The 17,808-nt window shown below is 46.4% G+C and overlaps 7 non-coding genes across 7 annotated transcripts; 2 read left to right on the top strand and 5 right to left on the bottom strand.

Annotated features, from left to right (window-relative positions):
• Window positions 1-4,462: 4,462 nt before the first annotated feature.
• trnal-cag (transfer RNA leucine (anticodon CAG)) lies at window positions 4,463-4,544 on the bottom strand. The gene has a single exon. It is a non-coding gene; the product is annotated as a tRNA-Leu (tRNA).
• Window positions 4,545-4,663: 119 nt separating this feature from the next.
• Window positions 4,664-4,736, top strand: trnak-cuu (transfer RNA lysine (anticodon CUU)). Its single transcript has one exon. It is a non-coding gene; the product is annotated as a tRNA-Lys (tRNA).
• Window positions 4,737-4,994: 258 nt separating this feature from the next.
• trnav-cac (transfer RNA valine (anticodon CAC)) lies at window positions 4,995-5,067 on the bottom strand. The gene has a single exon. It is a non-coding gene; the product is annotated as a tRNA-Val (tRNA).
• A 1,785-nt stretch (window positions 5,068-6,852) lies between these two features.
• Window positions 6,853-6,934, bottom strand: trnal-cag (transfer RNA leucine (anticodon CAG)). The gene has a single exon. It is a non-coding gene; the product is annotated as a tRNA-Leu (tRNA).
• Window positions 6,935-14,544: 7,610 nt separating this feature from the next.
• Window positions 14,545-14,617, top strand: trnak-cuu (transfer RNA lysine (anticodon CUU)). Its single transcript has one exon. It is a non-coding gene; the product is annotated as a tRNA-Lys (tRNA).
• Window positions 14,618-14,865: 248 nt separating this feature from the next.
• On the bottom strand, window positions 14,866-14,938 carry trnav-cac (transfer RNA valine (anticodon CAC)). The gene has a single exon. It is a non-coding gene; the product is annotated as a tRNA-Val (tRNA).
• A 2,502-nt stretch (window positions 14,939-17,440) lies between these two features.
• Window positions 17,441-17,513, bottom strand: trnav-aac (transfer RNA valine (anticodon AAC)). Its single transcript has one exon. It is a non-coding gene; the product is annotated as a tRNA-Val (tRNA).
• Between the last annotated feature and the right edge of the window lie 295 nt (window positions 17,514-17,808).

Below are 17,808 nucleotides of genomic sequence, written 5' to 3'. Positions count from 1 at the left end.
AAAACCACCATAGGAAGTCAGTTGAGGTGTTGGGTTGGGCCTAGTATACCTCTCTGAGGGCAGGTGAGGTGGGCATGAATATGTGTATGCGTCGGAGGGTGGAGCAAATGTTGGGTATCGTAGGGGAGCATCACGTATGTTGTGCACATGGTCCAAACTACTCATCAGTGTGGGACCTGGACCTCGGGTCGAGCTGTGGGGCACAGACGCAACGGTATAGAGTGGCCCTGAGGTGACGGGGTATGGCTGGCCAGGGGCTTCTGCATCCCTGATGTCTATAGGATAGCGAGTAAATGGTTGTGGCTGATGGAGGTGGTCAGTTGGTGCACTCTCTGAGTTTAATGGCAGCCGCATAACTGGTTGAAAATTATTCCAACATCTCCCTGTGTGTGGTGCTTGGACAACTTGTCTGTAGGTCTGCTCTGGGTTGATGGGGATGGTGATATGGTCCCTGTTTAAGTGCCCCATAGAAACAGCTTCTGGATGGCTGGGGTACTGGTGACCTTGAGGTGGACTGGTTGTAGGTGTGTCTCCATCGGCCTGTCGCTGATACAGCCCTGTATCTTTTGTGGTTGGTGTGAATACCTGGTTGAGGTTCATCCTGGGCCTGCTGACCTGCACGGGTGCCCCCTCATCTATTGCGGGCCCGCGTGTGCGGTCAACTTGGTGACTTACTTGATAAGGTGACAGGGTTGGAGGTGGTGGGGTGGGTTGTGTCCATTGTCTTTGGTCGGCTGCTGGAGTTTTTTTTCTTCAACTTTGATCATTTGTAAACAGCTTGGTAAATGTAAACTTATGTCACAGTAATATCGAAAATTCAAGATTTGTACTTGAACAACCAGAAAAAGCAACTTTCAAATGGAACCAATACTCTCTACTGTTCACGGTTACACCATATAGTCACATATGAAAATGAAACATTAATTGTGTTATTTCCACAATAAAAGGATATGTCACCAAATGTTCAAATTAATTGAAAGGGCAGTGAGGACTCCCTTGTCAACCGTCTTGGGACACCACAATCCGGGTCACGGCACCAAAGATGTAACCCTTTCCGCTCGTTGGCGTGGCTGCTGCACCTCCGTGGCTCTGCGTTGTGTTTTTTTTTTATTAGGTGTGGCGAACGGAGGTGACCACGAAGCAGGGAGCGATTGTGGTGCTGACAGTCTCTTTATTCCCACTTCACATACAGGAAACAAAACTCTGTTAATAATAAAATAAACTACTCGACATTACAGACAAAAATTACTTTGCAAAAATATAATAAAAGGATAGCAAATAAACGATTTACACAAAACAATCATATGAGGCCTAAATAAAGCCATTACTCAAGAGAAAACCGCCATGCTGCCTACCTTCACATACAGGAAACAAAACTGAAGTTCAGACAGCAAACAAACGGGGGATACTCATTGAGAAAGGCAACCAAGAGGGGCCAAAGGAACAAAACGTGTTGCAGACAAACCACAGCGGCCCCTGCTGGCGCAATTAAGCAACTGGCTACATCAACAAAGGTCCTGCAGGAGATGAGGTGACCGAGAGGTTAAGGTGCTGGACTGCTAATCCATTGTGTTCTGCCCGCATTGGTTTGAATCCCATCCTCATGGGACTATACCAATGCAGTAGTCTTGACACCACCTGTGTTTTTAGGAAACATCATTAGAATACAATTAATCAAAGTATCAGGTACGATGTTGGAGATGGAGAACGCTTTTTTAGCAGGAAAAAGGCATAATATACCATTTGGAGAATGCAGACATCGATTCCACTTCATCTCACACGCGAAGCGTGCGCTCTACCATTTGTGGTCATACAAAAATGGGGTTTGTTTTTGTGTACTTCGAATAAAATATTTTCCGCATGTTGCACAATTTTCCACAGGAAAGAAATCTTTAAGATGTATCACCAAAAGTTCTGAACCGCCAAATGTGGGGCTCAAACTAGCACACAAGGAATAACTTGTTTAAGTAAACCTTCTGGACCTTGCTGACCCATCAAGAAGTCAACCTTTGTTGGTTCAATTCTCCCAGTCACCATGAGGATGTGTGCTGGTTTAGTGCATTTGCTTCCCATCGTGGAACCATGTTTGGTGCGCTTGAGGAGGTATAGCTCAGTGGTAGAGCATTTGACTGCAGATCAAGAAATCTCCGGTTCGAAACTCTCCTTTGGTTTAAGAATAGTCTGAGAGTAGATGAATGTATGGCTCACAATAGCGACAACTTCGGTGTAATATACCTGGAGATTGTTTCCCTTTATGCATGGCTCCTTTGGTCAAGCCAACTCAATTGAGGTTGGTTTTGGTTTGATTCTATAAAGTTATGGGAAAGTTACTGTTGTAACCCCAGATTGTATACATTTGATCTGACTATTTCCTACACAGCATTAACAATGTGCACACAAGGAATAACTTGTTCAATCCCATTACCTCTTGCATGCAAAGCTAGCGCTCTACCCTTTGAGCTAATCCTCCCTGGTGAGCAAGAAGGCCCCCACAGTTTCCGCAACATCAAAACACTACACTGCTTTAGATGTGTCATTTGGAGTAAACGAGACCAGGGTCAAAGGTCACAAAGGGATGAGGTGACCGGGAGGTTAAGGTGATGGACTGCTCATCCATTGTGTTCTGCATGCACGGGTTCCAATCCCATCCTCATCGCCCTTGAGTTGTGCTATTCAAATGCACCACCTGTGTTTTTAGGAAACATCATTAGCATGTACTGAATCAAAGTATGATTTGAATTTGAGCTGCCATATACTAATCCTCACAGACTTTCTACATTCTTCACACTGACGTGCAATTTCCGCAGTGGGTTTTGTCCAATTTCCTCGCGGATGACACAGCCAGCCGCACCACAAAACAAAGTCATTTCAGCTGCTTTTACCCACGATCTTATCCTTTCCGTGCTGACCCAAAGCTCAGGACCATCGGATCAGAGCTCTGCCTTTGGGTTCAGCTCCCACATCACCGTGGCGGACCAATGGAGCACATTTTGTTGAAGAAAAACATCAACAAGCTATCAAAGGTCTGTTGTTTTGGGGCGGTGAGTACGGCTCAGCGTTTGGCGGCGTCTCATTGGGGTTGCGGGCTCGAACACGCTGTGGCTGAGAATGCCACTATGGACAGGATTTGGATTAGATAATCAAGTCTTCGGGTGGAAAGTCTCAGGTGGAGAGGTGTGACGTTTCTGATCGTATTCAGAGGTCATCAGTTGGTCCCGAAAATGGTCTTGGCACTTTTTTTACACGATTAAAGGTATGAAAACAGCCCTGTTGCATTGGCCGGGAATCGGACACGGGTATCCCACGTGGATCGATCCTGGACTTATTTCCGATCCTAACATCTCTTCTACAAGAAGCAAGGAACTCCTTGGAGGCTGCAGGCATTGATCCCACAACAAGACAAGACAAGGTACTAGACAGGAGAATGCAGTTAGGACTGAGTTAGGGTTAGAGAATGCGGGCATTGATCCCACTACCTCTCACATGCTAAGCATAGCACTCTACCATCTGAGCTAATTCCCCTGCTGATGAAGCATGGGCAGAGAAGGTCCAGTCTCATAACTATTTTGGTTCCTTTGCTGGACTACGTCAAAGCGACACAGTCTCTGCCTTTCAGAGTGCAGCCCTGGTGGTCTAGTGGCGGATTTGGGTTGGTCCTCAGTCGAACAGTTCGGGTCATCTTTAAGCGCTATCTGTGAACTGCTGTCATCCTGAAGCGACTGACGACAGAAATACGAATAAAACACGTCAATAAATGATAGACTTGAGTTTCTGGTAAGTACTACACAACAAGATAAGGTGCTGGACTGGAGAAGGCAGTTAGGACTGGGTTTAGGGTTAGGCCTAAGGCTGTATTTGGCATAGAAATCAGTATTGGGGCTCAGATTAGTGTTTGGTACTTGGGAACAATAACAATAAATTGGGAACAATAAATTGGGGTATTTGTCTGACGCTGATAGATAGATCCTGGACTTAATTCTGTCATCTCTTCAACAAAAAAACTATTCCGGAAAAGGATTCCTTGGAGAATGCGGGCATTGAGCCCGCTACCTCTCACATGCGAAGCGAGCGCTGTACCATTTGAGCTAATTCCCCTGCTGTTGCAGCATTGGCAGAGAGTTTTTGTGTAACAGTAACAGTAAGTACTACACAACAAGATAAGGTGCTGGACTGGAGAAGGCAGTTAGGACTGGGTTTAGGGTGAGGCCTAAGGCTGTATTTGGCATAAAAATCGGTATTGGGGCTCAGATTAGTGTTTGGTACATGGGAACAATAAATCACAGGCTGGGTTTCTTCACTATTACATGACAAGAGACTGGTCTAGAGAACACGGCCAGGATTAGGTTTGGGGTATTTGTCTGATGCTGATGGATAGATCCTGGAATCAATGCTTTGTACACTTTTTAGCAGCGGTCATGTGGTCCTGGTTTACTGGGTGACGCCACTTCACGATGCAAGAAACTGTCAGAAGTGGGATTCGAACCCACACCTCATTAGAGACCGCAACCTGAATGCAGCGCCTTTGACCGCTCGGCCATCCTGACCCTCCAGGCTTTGCTCCTTCTGTCCCCTGAGAAACTAGGTCAGTTGTGGAATTGATCAAACATCAGGATGGCCACATCAATAAAAACAGAACAAAAAATCATATCTAGAGCAGAAAAAGGCCCGGTTAGCTCAGTCGGTAGAGCATGAGACTCTTAATCTCATGGTTGTGGGTCCGAGCCCCACATTGGGCGAATCAGCACTTTTTATTTATACATCTGAAAGATATCTTTCATGTTAAAAATTGTTCAACATACAGAAAACATTTCATTCCAAATGCACAAAAACAAGTCTTCTGAACAAAAGCCCTCGCGGCTCACTTTGTAGGGCATCAGACTTTTAATCTGAGGGTCAAGAGTTCAATTCCCTTCAGAGATCAAGCATACTGTATATCCTTATTCCCATTTGTCACCTTGATTTTTTTTTTTTTAAAAGAAGGACTTGAAAGGCCATGTTTCCACCCAGTTTCGAACTGGGGACCTTTTGCGTGTGAGGCAAACGTGATAACCACTACACTATGGAAACCCGAAGGAAGGGGCTCTTAAGGGGACTGGCGAAGTCACAAAGCAGTTGCCAAACAATGAAACATGACGACGTGTCCAAAGTGGGGGCAGATTGACAATTGTCCAAATTGACAAAGATTCCTCCTTTGTAGGGAAAATTGTTCCAGAATTAATGGGCTTTCCTTCAACAAAACAAGACAATCGCGGCTTGAAAGGTTTAAAAACGAGCTGTGAAAGAAACACCTTAGCCACCCTCGGGCTCACCTTGATGACTCAGTGGACTCAACTTGTGCCCTTGGAGTCAATGGTTTGGGTTGTAACCTCCTCTAACCTTGTCTGGGTGCATAGAAGTACTAGCTAAGAAGTGTTTCAAATGTATTTCTTCCCTGAGATAATATTTCTCCTCTCTTGTAGAGAAGTATTGGATGACAATTTTAGCTAATTGCTTATTTTTAGCCTTATGCATTATTTTAGCTGTTTGAAGATCAGCAAGTTGAAGTATTTGTGATTTTATAAATAGGATTTGTCTTGGTCCTCGGTCGAACGGTTAGGGTCATCTTTGAGCGCTATCTGCGAACTGCTGTCATCCTGAAGTGACTGACGACAGAAAAACGAATAAAACACGTCCATAAATGATAGACTTGAGTTTCTGGTAAGTACTACACAACAAGATAAGGTGCTCGACTGGAGAAGGCAGTTAGGACTGGGTTTAGGGTTAGACCTAAGGCTTTTTTTGGCATAGAAATCGGGACTTGGGATCAGATTAGTGTTTGGTACTTGGGAACAATAAATCACGGACTGGGTTTCTTCACTATTACATTACAAGAGACTCATCTAGAGAACACGGCCAGGTGGACTCAACGTGTGCCCTTGAGGTCACTGGTTTGTCTTGTAACCTCATCTCCGGCCTTTTGAAGAATGAAGCCAGCCAATAAGCCTTTTCAAACTGTTTGCCAAGTCGCAACATAAACAGGGATTGTGCTGAAACCCAGCCTTGAATCAGGGACCTTCAGAACGTCAGTCTAACACTCTCCCAAGTGAGTATTTCAGCTTCTAAGGTGGCGTTCTGCTTTTTCAGTCGTGGCTAAAAGTGGGGGCAGTGTGAAGCTGTGTCTGTGCCACGTATGTTGCTGTGTACCTGGTCCAGTGTGTTCTCATCTTGGGTTGGAATGTCCCCATGCCATTAACGGGTGGGGAATACAGTCCGTTGATGAGGATACAGAAAAGGTACAGAAAATGGATGGATTTCATTGGTTGACGTCCCCAGATATATTGTATAGTGGACAGTATCACGCCCTGGGGTACAATTCCCAGACAGGGAGTTCCTGTTTTTTATGTCACAATGTCACGTGGAGTAGGGTTACGATTCGGGTAGAGCAAACCCTTCTCACGAGAACAAGACCTCTCTCAATTTTCGTTTCCAAGTGCTCAGCTGTGTTGTACAATCTGACAGTCCTTTGCTGCCAAATCATTCCAGTCGTGGATAATGGACCTGACCAGGAAAATGCCAGCTGTGGCATTTCAACCAGTGATACAACTAATTTAACTAATTTAAATTCAGCACACAGCAGAGGAGGGTAAAAGATGAGGGGCATGTTTGTTCAATTCCAGCAGTCCTCTTCTGGTGTTTCCATGACTCTGATACTTTTCATTCGAGGTCATGTTGAAGTACAAAGACTGTTTTCTGGAGAAACGCAAGTCCCCAGGATGCAATACACTTTTGGATGCTTTGTACACTTTTCAGCAGCGGTCATGTTGAGAAGCACCCCTGGTTTACTGGGTGACGCCACTTCAAGATGCAAGACGTTGTCAGAAGTGGGATTCGAAACCACGCCTCATTAGAGACTGCAACCTGAATGCAGCGCCTTCGACCACTCGGCCATCCTGACCCTCAAAAACTCCTGTAATTGTTCCTCTATACAAAGACCATGACAACACATGTCACTAGACAGCTGAGTCTAGTGACGCGCTTACGTACCCCACTACCTCTGCTGATGGATTTCAGTGGCCATTACAAGACAATGCCTTGATGCAGACTGGTCATGATGTCTCTGAAGTTCACCAAAGCAGACCATACTTAAGGTGACTCCACTTCCAAAGTTTTCAGCGATGACTGAACGTCTCGCTCCTTCTGTTCCCTGAGAAACTAGGTCAGCTGTGGAATTGATCAAACATCAGGATGGCCACATCAATAAAAACATAACAAAAAAATTATATCTAGAGCAGAAAAAGGCCCGATTAGCTCAGTCGGTAGAGCATGAGACTCTTAAGCTCATGATTGGGTTCGAGCCCCACATTTGGTGATTCATCACTTTTATTGATACATCTAGAAGATATCTTTCCTGTTGAAAATTGTTCAACATGCAGAAAACATTTCATTCCAAATACACAAAAACAAGTCTTCTGACCAAAGGCCTGGGGGCTCAGTTTGTAGGGCATCAGACTTTAAATCTGAGGGTCAAGAGTTCAAGTCCCTTCAAAGATCAAGCACATGTCCTTGTTCCTATTTGTCACCTTGATTTTTTTGTAAAAGGAGGACTTGAAAGGCAGTTTCGAACTGGGGACCTTTTGCGTGTAAGGCAAACGTGATAACCACTACACTATGGAAACCTGAAGGATGGGGCCTTTAAGGGGACTGAGCTCAATCTTATTCCACATATTAAAAATGTTACAAAAACAGGATTTTATTTTTCATTTAAAGAATATAGCCACAGTCCGCCTCTTCCTCTCTCGGGCAAATAGAGAGATGCTGATGCATGCTTTTATTTCCAGTCGTATGGACTATTGCAATGCCCTGCTTTTTGGTCTTCCGAAAAGAAACATCACAAGTCTACGACTTTTACAGAACAACTTTTGCTGCATGTGTGCTGACGAGGACCAGAAGGCAGGCGCATATTACACCGCTTCTAAAATCACTGCATTGGCTCCCTGTATGCTTCAGGATCCATTTGAAGGTTCTCTTAATGGTTTTTATATGTCTTAGGGGTTGTGGGCCTTCTTATTTTTCTTAATGGTATATATCTTTCTTTCTTATCTCTTAAAGGTTTTTAAATTCTTAGGGCTTTTGGGCCTTATCTTTCTGAATTTCTTTTACGTTATGAACCATCGCGGTTCCTCAGGTCCTCCAACACCGGCCTGTTATGTATTCCCAGCCCATCAGTCATCCGGGAAATATGGATTGTGTGTCCAAATTGGGGATGGATGCTTGTGTACACACCTTCAGACATCAAACACATATCCTTGTGCCGATTTGTCACCTTGATTTTTTTGTAAAAGCAGGACTTGAAAGGCCATGTTTCCACCCAGTTATATAGAGTTATATACAATACAGTATGTAGATAATATGAGACGAGATGAGATATATGACCAGTCTATACACTGAGATCTTGTTAGAGAGTTAATATGAGGCATTATGGAAATACTTCACATATAACATTTAGAGCCCTTAATATTGCACATGGAGGTTGATCAGATATTGCACAGTGAATGGGGTCTGGAGTAACTATACTGAATATAAAAGCAAGTATTACACAGATGTACATAGCAGTGTAGACGTCTATTGGGAGCGGTGCTGGTTGTACAGCCTGACAGCTGCAGGAAGAAAAGACCTGCGATATCGCTCCTTCACACACTTGGGGTGAAGCAGTCTATCGCTGAAGGAGCTCTCAAGTGCTGTCAAAGTGTCCTGCAGGGGGTGGGAGTCGTTCTCCAACATGAATGATAGCTTAACCAACATTCTCCTTTCTCCCACCACCTCCACTGGGTCAAGAGGGCAACCCAGTGCAGAGCTGGCCTTCCTGATGATCTTATCCAGTCTCTTCCTATCCGCAGCCGAAATGCTGCTGCCCCAGCAGACCACTCCCTGGAAAATGGCTGAAGCCACAACAGAGTCATAGAGGAGTGCCCCTTGCACTCCAAAAGACCTCAGTCTCTTGAGCAGATAGAGTCATCTCAATGTCCATTCCCTGAATGTTCACTGGTGTTGGAGGAGAGTGGAGGCTTGATCAGGACAGCAGGGCAACGAGCATGGCAGCAGGCCGAAGATGTATCCCACTGCAAAGATGCACAAAATGTGATCAAAAACAGGAATCTCTATCATATATGAAAACCTAAGTGAACAAGTGTTACCACTCGAAGGTTGTCAACTATCTGGTGAAGTCTCTCGCTCTCCGTGGGCTTTTAAGGGCTGCCATCAAGGATGATGCGACAAAGCTTCCAAGGCATCAAGGATGATGCCTACCAAAGGGTGCTGTCATAAAGAGACAAAAGGTAGGGAAGGGGAAGGGGTCTGGAGGGGGGGGGGGATCCTGACAGTACCCCCCCCCCCTCAACGGGCGCCACCTGGCAACCCACCAGGTCTGTCCGGATAGGAGCGATGGAAGTCACGGACAAGGTCAGGGTCTGAAATAGCAGAGCGGGGTACGCAGCAACGCTCTTCTGGGCCGTAACCCTCCCAATCCACCAGGTACTGGTACCCTCTCCCTCTCCGACGAACGTCCGGGATACGTCGGACGTTGAGGTCCGGATGGTCATCAATGACCCGAACAGGAGGAGGAGGTTCCGAAGGAGGAGACAGAGGACTGGTGGTAACAGGACGGATCTGGGAGACATGAAATACTGGGTGTACCCGTAGGGTGGGTGGTAACCTGAGCCTCACCGCTGAAGGATTGACAATCTTCTCAATGGCAAATAGACCCAGAAACCGGGGAGAGAGTTTGCGAGCATCAGTCTTGATGGGAATGTTTTTGGAAGAGAGCCAAACATTTTGACCAGGAGAGTATAGTGGAGCTGGGATCCGCCGTCTGTCCGCCAGCCTCTTATTTTCTTCCGATGATCTCTGCATGGCCGTGCAAGCTTCTTTCCGGACCCGCTTGGCACGTTCAAGATGGGCCTGCACTGACGGCACACAACTCTCAGACTCCTGGGCAGGGAACAGAGGTGGCTGATAGCCTAGCGCGGCCTCAAATGGAGACATACCCAGTGCAGAACTGGTCATAGAATTGTGTGCGTACTCAATCCAAATTGGAAGAATTGTTCTCAGTAACACATCTGAGGGTTGATTCTAGATCCTGGTTGAGCCTCTCGCATTGCCCATTTGACTGGGGATGGTACCCTGACGTGAGGCTGGACGTAGCTCCGAGCTCTTTACAGAACTCCTTCCACACACGGGATATGAATTGGGGTCCTCGATCGGAGACAATGTCGGTGGGTATGCCATGAAGTCTGAAAACATGATCCACCAGGAGTTTCGCAGTTTCCAAGGCTGAGGGGAACTTCTCCAAGGACAGGAAATGTGCGCACCTGGAAAAGCGATCTACAATGGTCATAATGGTTTTGCCATTTGAGGGTGGAAGTCCACAGACAAAATCTACTGCAATATGCGACCAGGGGCGTCCAGGATGGGGTAGTGGTTGTAGTAACCCAGAGGGTGGTCGGTGGACAGATTTGTTTCTGGCGCACACTCCACAGGCTGACACAAAGCTCCTGACATCTTTGTCCAAGGTAGGCCACCAAAACTGTCTCTTGATAAAGGAGCTTGTACGATTTATTCCCGGGTGGCAGGCAATGCGGGACTCATGGGCCCACTTCAACACTTGGGTACGGGCAGCATCTGGAACAAATAGTCGCTTTGCAGGTCCTGTTCCAGGATCCGGCTCGTCAATTTGGGCCTGCCTGACCACAGATTCGATCTCCCACTCGATGGCCCCGATTATCTGTGAAGACGGTAGAATGGTGTGTTCTGACCTCTCATCGGTAGTGCCCCCAAACTGACGAGAAAGGGCACCTGGTTTGATATTTCTGGAGCCTGGTCTGTGGGTAAGCTGGAACTGGAATCGAGAAAAAAACAAGGCCCATCTTGCTTGGCGGGAGTTCAACCTCTTAGCTGACTGGATGTAAGAGAGATTCTTGTGGTCTGTCCATACCAGAAATGGTTGGTCCGTCCCCTCCAGCAGGTGTCGCCACTCCTCCAGGGCCAGTTTGACTGCCAGCAACTCCTTGTCGCCCACATCATAATTCCTCTCTGCTGGGGAAAGGTGTTTGGAAAAAAAAGCACATGGGTGCAATTTTTGATCCTCAGCCCTCTGGGACAACACTGCTCCGACCCCCGTGTCCGAGGTATCCATCTCAACAATGTACTGCTTGGAAGGGTCAGGTTGGATCAGGATGGGGGCGGTGGTAAACAACCACCGCTTGATGGTTCCAACAGAACCGAGTCTTAGTCGATGTTAGCGCAGATAGGGGCGCCGCGACACGGCTGAAATTGCGAATGAATCTGCGATAAAAGTTGGCAAACCCCAGAAAACGTTGTAACTCCTTTCTGGTCTGAGGTGTGGGCCACTAAGTTACTGCCTTTATCTTTTCCAAGCCTGCCCCGACACTGCCTTTTCCCAAAATGTAGCCCAGGAATGACACGGATTCAGTGTGGAAAAGACACTTCTCTGCTTTGACAAACAGTCGGTTCTCCAGTAAGCACTGGAGGACCTGGCGAACATGGGAGATGTGTTTGTCAAGGTTCTTCGAGTAAATCAAAATGTCATCAAGGTAAACAAACACAAATCTTCCTAGGAAGTCCCTCAATACATCATTTATCAGAGCTTGGAAAACGGCTGGGGCGTTGGACAGGCCAAACGGCATAACCAGATATTCGAAATGCCCCAAGGGGGTGTTGAAAGCTGTCTTCCACTCGTCTCCGGCTTTTATGCGCACAAGATGGTAAGCATTGCGCAAGTCTAATTTGGTAAAGACTTCAGCTCCTTGTAAAGCATCAAAGGCAGATGTGAGCAGGGGCAAGGGGTATTTATTCTTGACTGTGATGTTGTTTAGGCCTCTGTAGTCTATGCAGGGTCTCAGAGTGCCATCTTTCTTGCCTACAAAGAAAAATCCAGCTCCCACTGGGGAAGAGGAGGGTTGAAGTATCCCTGCAGCTAGGGATTCCCTTATGTACGTCTCCATAGCCTCACGTTCAGGACGTGAGATGTTATACAACTTTCCTACAGGGAGAGGGGCCCCCGGAAGGAGATCAATACAACAGTCATAGGGCCTATGTGGGGGAAGGGAAAGTGCCCTACTCTTGCTGAAAACTTCTCTTAATTCCATGTAATCTGGCGGGACCTGGGACAGATCTGGCGGTGCCTCGGGACTGGGGGTGTCCTTTGGGGAAGGAGGTACAGCTGACTTCAGACAATGAGAGAGGCACAAGTTGCTCCAGCTGAGCACCTCCCCTGCAGTCCAGTTGATTTGGGGGTTGTGCTGACTGAGCCATGGAAATCCCAGGATCACAGGATCCTCCGGAGTTTTCCATACAAAAAGAGATATTTCTTCCTGATGATTCCCAGAGAGCATGAGAGTAATGTTTTCAGTCTGATGGGTGACAGTCGCCAGACGGCGACCATCCAGAGCCTTCGCCACAAAGCTAGCCTCTAGAGCTTTGAGTGGAACTCCAAGATCAGTTGCCAGATCGGCATCAATGAAATTGCCTTCTGCTCCAGAGTCCACCAGGGCTGACACGTGGAGGGACATATTACCAAACAGGAGTTGGGCAACCAGTGTCAGGCGTTTAATGGGGACCTTCCTTGAGCTTGCTTCCTTTGTTAAGGTTCCCACCTTCACATCTTGGTGTGAGGGTTCACGTTTAGGACAGTCTCGTCGAAAATGATTGGGACTGGAACAGTACAAGCACTCCCCAGCCTGTAGTCTGCGGCTCCGTTCTTCAGGAGTTAGTCTTGCTCATTCCAGCTGCATAGGCTCCTCTTGTGTGTGTTGTTGCAAGCTTGGCCTAAAGTTGGCAGGTTGACGGGTCTCTGGAGCGGCCATAAACTGTGCTCCAGGACTGAGGGAAGGTCGTGAGGGAGGTCGTGACGCTTGTCTTCTGTTCCGTTCCCGGAGTCGATTATCAATGCGAATGCTCATAGCAACAAGTGTCTTGAGGTCGTCGGGTTCATCTCTGGCTGCTAATTCATCCTGTAGGGTTTCGGTTAGCCCATTGATGTATGCCTGTCGGAGGGCCCTTTCATTCCATCCAGACTCTGCTGCTAATGTCCAAAAATCTACTGAGTAATCTGCCACGCTTCTGGATCCTTGGCGAAGAGTTAGAAGTCGGCCCTCCGTAGTGCCCAAAGATTCGGGATGGTGGAACACAGCCTTCATCTCTTGGGATAGCTCATCAGAAGAGTTTGGCGTACCTTGGGACAAGAACAAGGCCTCTGCCCATGCCAATGCTCGCTCCTGTAACAAGCCCAAAACATAGTTGACCTTGCTTTGCTCATCAAAAAAGGTAGTGGGTCTCTGTTGAAACACAAGCTGGCATTGCATCAAAAATCCTTTACACTTATGGAACTCACCCGCAAATGGTTCTGGCTGGGTGGCACTCGATTCCCTTGATGCACTCGATTCTCTTGATACTGACTGCTCAGGGGCTGATATGTCCACACCCTTGTCCGGCATAGAGCTGGTCTTGGTCTCGGTGAACCTGTGAGTCAAGTCCCTGAGTTGAACGAGAATGGCTTTGTTGGTCTCGGTTAGACCTTGAAGAATCTCTGAATGGTGTCCCAGGAGCACATTTTGAGCGCCCAATACTTCTCGGGCATCCACGGAGTCCATGTTGTGTGACCAGATTGTTCTGTCAGGTTTTTCTGTCCGCATTGTGGATGAACTCCAAATTGCAGACGCCTTGTATGGTTAAAGACAGTTTATTGAGGGGTAAGAAGGGAAAATCCACAGAGGCTTGATCAGGACGGCAGGGCAACGAGCATGGCAGCAGGCCGAAGATGTATCCCACAACAAAGATGCACAAAATGTGATCAAAACAGGAATCTCTATCATATATGAAAACCTAAGTGAACAAGTGTTACCACTCAAAGGTTGTCAACAATCTTGTGAAGTCTCTCGCTCTCCGTGGGCTTTTAAGGGCTGCCGTCAAGGATGATGCGACAAAGCTTCCAAGGCATCAAGGATGATGCCTACCAAAGGGTGCTGTCATAAAGAAACAAAAGGTAGGGAAGGGGAAGGGGTCTGGAGGGGGGAGAGGATCCTGACATGATGTCCCCGCGAGAACAGCCACCTACATTCAGTGGACACTCAGCAGAGGAGGGGAAAAGATAGTTGGTCAAATTACAAGCCTAGCAAAGAGGGGCTTGTTTGTTCAATTCCTGCAGTCCTCATCTGGTATTTCCATGACTCTGGTTTTCATACTTTTCATCCGAGGTCATGTTGAAGTACAAAGAGTGTTTCCGGAGAAACGCAAGACCCCAGGATACAATAGGTCTGCTTCGTACACTTTTCAGCAGCGGTCATGTTGAAAAGCACCCCTGGTTTACTGGGTGACGCCACTTCACGATGCAAGAAGCTGTCAGAAGTTGGATTGGAACCCACGCCTCATTAGAGACTGCAACCTGAATGCAGCGCCTTTGACCGCTCGGCCATCCTGACCCTCCAGGTTTTGCTCCTTCTGCCACATCAATAAAAACAGAACAAAAAATCATATCTAGAGCAGAAGAAGGCCCGGTTAGCTCAGTCGGTAGAGCATGAGACTCTTAATCTCATGATCGTGGGTTCGAGCCCCACATTGGGCGATTCATCACTTTTATTGATACATCTGGAAGATATCTTTCCTGTTGAAAATTGTTCAACATGCAGAAAACATTTCATTCCAAATACACAAAAAAAAGTCTTCTGACCAAAGGCCTGGGGGCAGAGTTTGTAGGGCATCAGACTTTTAATCTGAGGGTCAAGAGTTCAAGTCCCTTCAGAGATCAAGCACATATCCTTGTTCCCATTTGTCACCTTGATTTTCTTTGTAAAAGAAGGACTTGAAAGGCCATGTTTCCACCCAGTTTCGAACTGGGGACCTTTTGCGTGTGAGGCAAACGTGATAACCACTACCCTATGGAAACCCGAAGGAAGGGGCTCTTAAGGGGACTGGCGAAGTCACAAAGCAGTTGTCAAACAATGAAACATGACGATGTGTCCAAAGTGGGGGCAGATTGACAATTGTCCAAATTGACAAAGATTTTGGAGGGAAAAATGTTCCAGAAATAATGGGCTTTTCTTCAACAAAACAAGACAATCGCGGCTTGAAAGGTTTAAAAACGAGCTGTGAAAGAAACACCTTTGCCACCCTCGGGCTCACCTTGATGACTCAGTGGACTCAACTTGTGCCCTTGGAGTCAATGGTTGGCTTGTAACCTCCTCTAACCTTGTCTGGGTGCATAGAAGTACTAGCATAGAAGTGTTTCAAATGTATTTCTTCCCTGAGATAATATTTCTCCTCTCTTGTAGAGAAGTATTGGATGACAATTTTAGCTAATTGCTTATTTTTAGCCTTATGCATTATTTTAGCCGTTTGAAGATGAACTATATCAGCAAGTTGAAGTATTTGTGATTTTACAAATAGGATTTGTCTTGGTCCTCGGTCGAACGGTTAGGGTCATCTTTAAGCGCTATCTGCAAACTGCTGTCATCCTGAAGCGACTGACGACAGAAAAACGAATAAAACACATCCATAAATGATAGACTTGAGTTTCTGGTAAGTACTACACAACAAGATAAGGTGCTCGACTGGAGAAGGCCGTTAGGACTGGGTTTAGGGTTAGACCTAAGGCTTTTTTGGCATAGAAATCGGGACTTGGGATCAGATTAGTGTTTGGTACTTGGGAACAATAAATCACGGACTGGGTTTTTTCACTATTACATTACAAGAGACTCGTCTAGAGAACACGACCAGGTGGACTCAACGTGTGCCCTTGAGGTCACTGGTTTGTCTTGTAACCTCATCTCCGGCCTTTTGAAGAATGAAGCCAGCCAATAAGCCTTTTCAAACAGTTTGCCAAGTTGCAACATAAACAGGGATTGTGCTGAAACCCAGCCTTGAATCAGGGACCTTCAGAACGTCAGTCTAACACTCTCCCAAGTGAGTATTTCAGCTTCTAAGGTGGCGTTCTGCTTTTTCAGCCGTGGCTAAAAGTGGGGGCAGTGTGAAGCTGTGTCTGTGCCACGTATGTTGCTGTGTACCTGGTCCAGTGTGTTCTCATCTTGGGTTGGAATGTCCCCATGCTGGTAACGGGTGGGGAATACAGTCCGTTGATGAGGATACAGAAAAGGTACAGAAAATGGATGGATTTCATTGGTTGAAATCCCCAGATATATTGTATAGTGGACAGTATCACCCCCTGGGGTACAATTCCCAGACAGGGAGTTCCTGTTTTGTATGTCACAATGTCACGTTGAACCTTGAGTAGGGTTACGATTCGGGTAGACCAAACCCTTCTCACGAGAACAAGACCTCTCTCAATTTTCGTTTCCAAGTGCTCAGCTGTGTTGTACAATCTGACAGTCCTTTGCTGCCAAATCATTCCAGTCGTGGATAATGGACCTGACCAGGAAAATGCCAGCTGTGGCATTTCAACCAGTGATACAACTAATTTAATTTAAATTCAGCACACAGCAGAGGAGGGTAAAAGATAGCCTAGCAAAGAGGGGCACGTTTGTTCAATTCCAGCAGTCCTCTTCTGGTGTTTCCATGACTCTGATACTTTTCATTCGAGGTCATGTTGAAGTACAAAGACTATTTTCTGGAGAAACGCAAGACCCCAGGATGCAATAGGTCTGCTTTGTACACTTTTCAGCAGCGGTCATGTTGAAAAGCACCCCTGGTTTACTGGGTGACGCCACTTCAAGATTCAAGCCTCATTACAGACTGCAACCTGAATGCAACGTCTTCGACCACTCAGCCATCCTGACCCTCGAAAACTCCTGTAATTGTTCCTCTATACAAAGACCATGACAACACTTTTCCGACAGCTGAGTCTAGTGACGCGCTTACGGACCCCACTACCTCTGCTGATGGACTTCAGTGGCCATTACAAGACAATGCTTTGATGCAGACTGGTCATGATGTCTCTGAAGTTCACCAAAGCAGACCATACTTAAGGTGACTCCACTTCCAAAGTTCTCAGCGATGACTGAACGTCTCGCTCCTTCTGTTCCCTGAGAAACTAGGTCAGCTGTGGAATTGATCAAACATCAGGATGGCCACATCAATAAAAACAGAACAAAAAAATTATATCTAGAGCAGAAAAAGGCCCGATTAGCTCAGTCGGTAGAGCATGAGACTCTTGATTCATGATTGGGTTCGAGCCCCACATTTGGTGATTCATCACTTTTATTGATACATCTGGAAGATATCTTTCCTGTTGAAAATTGTTCAACATGCAGAAAACATTTAATTCCAAATACACAAAAACAAGTCTTCTGACCAAAGGCCTGGGGGCTCAGTTTGTAGGGCATCAGACTTTAAATCTGAGGGTCAAGAGTTCAAGTCCCTCAAAGATCAAGCACATGTCCTTGTTCCTATTTGACACCTTGACTTTTTTGTAAAAGGAGGACTTGAAAGGCCATGTTTCCACCCAGTTTCGAACTGGGGACCTTTTGCGTGTTAGGCAAACGTGATAACCGCTACACTATGGAAACCTGAAGGAAGGGGCTTTTAAGGGGACTGAGCTCAATTTTATTCCACACATTAAAAATGTTACAAAAGCAGGATTTTATTTTTCATTTAAAGAATATAGCCAGAGTCCGCCCGTTCCTCTCTCGGGCAAATAGAGAGATGCTGATGCATGCTTTTATTTCCAGTCGTATTGACTATTGCAATGCCCTGCTTTCTGGTCTTCCTAAAAGAAACATCACAAGTCTACAACTTTTACAGAACAACTTTTGCTGCACGTGTGCTGACGAGGACCAGAAGGCAGGCGCATATTACACCGCT

The sequence above is a fragment of the Doryrhamphus excisus genome, linkage group LG6 (assembly GCF_037039965.1).
Source record: "Doryrhamphus excisus strain RoL-2023G ecotype Guam linkage group LG6, RoL_Dexc_Guam_v1.1, whole genome shotgun sequence".
Lineage (NCBI taxonomy): Eukaryota > Metazoa > Chordata > Actinopteri > Syngnathiformes > Syngnathidae > Doryrhamphus > Doryrhamphus excisus.
This window is presented reverse-complemented; position numbering and strand designations above follow the sequence as displayed.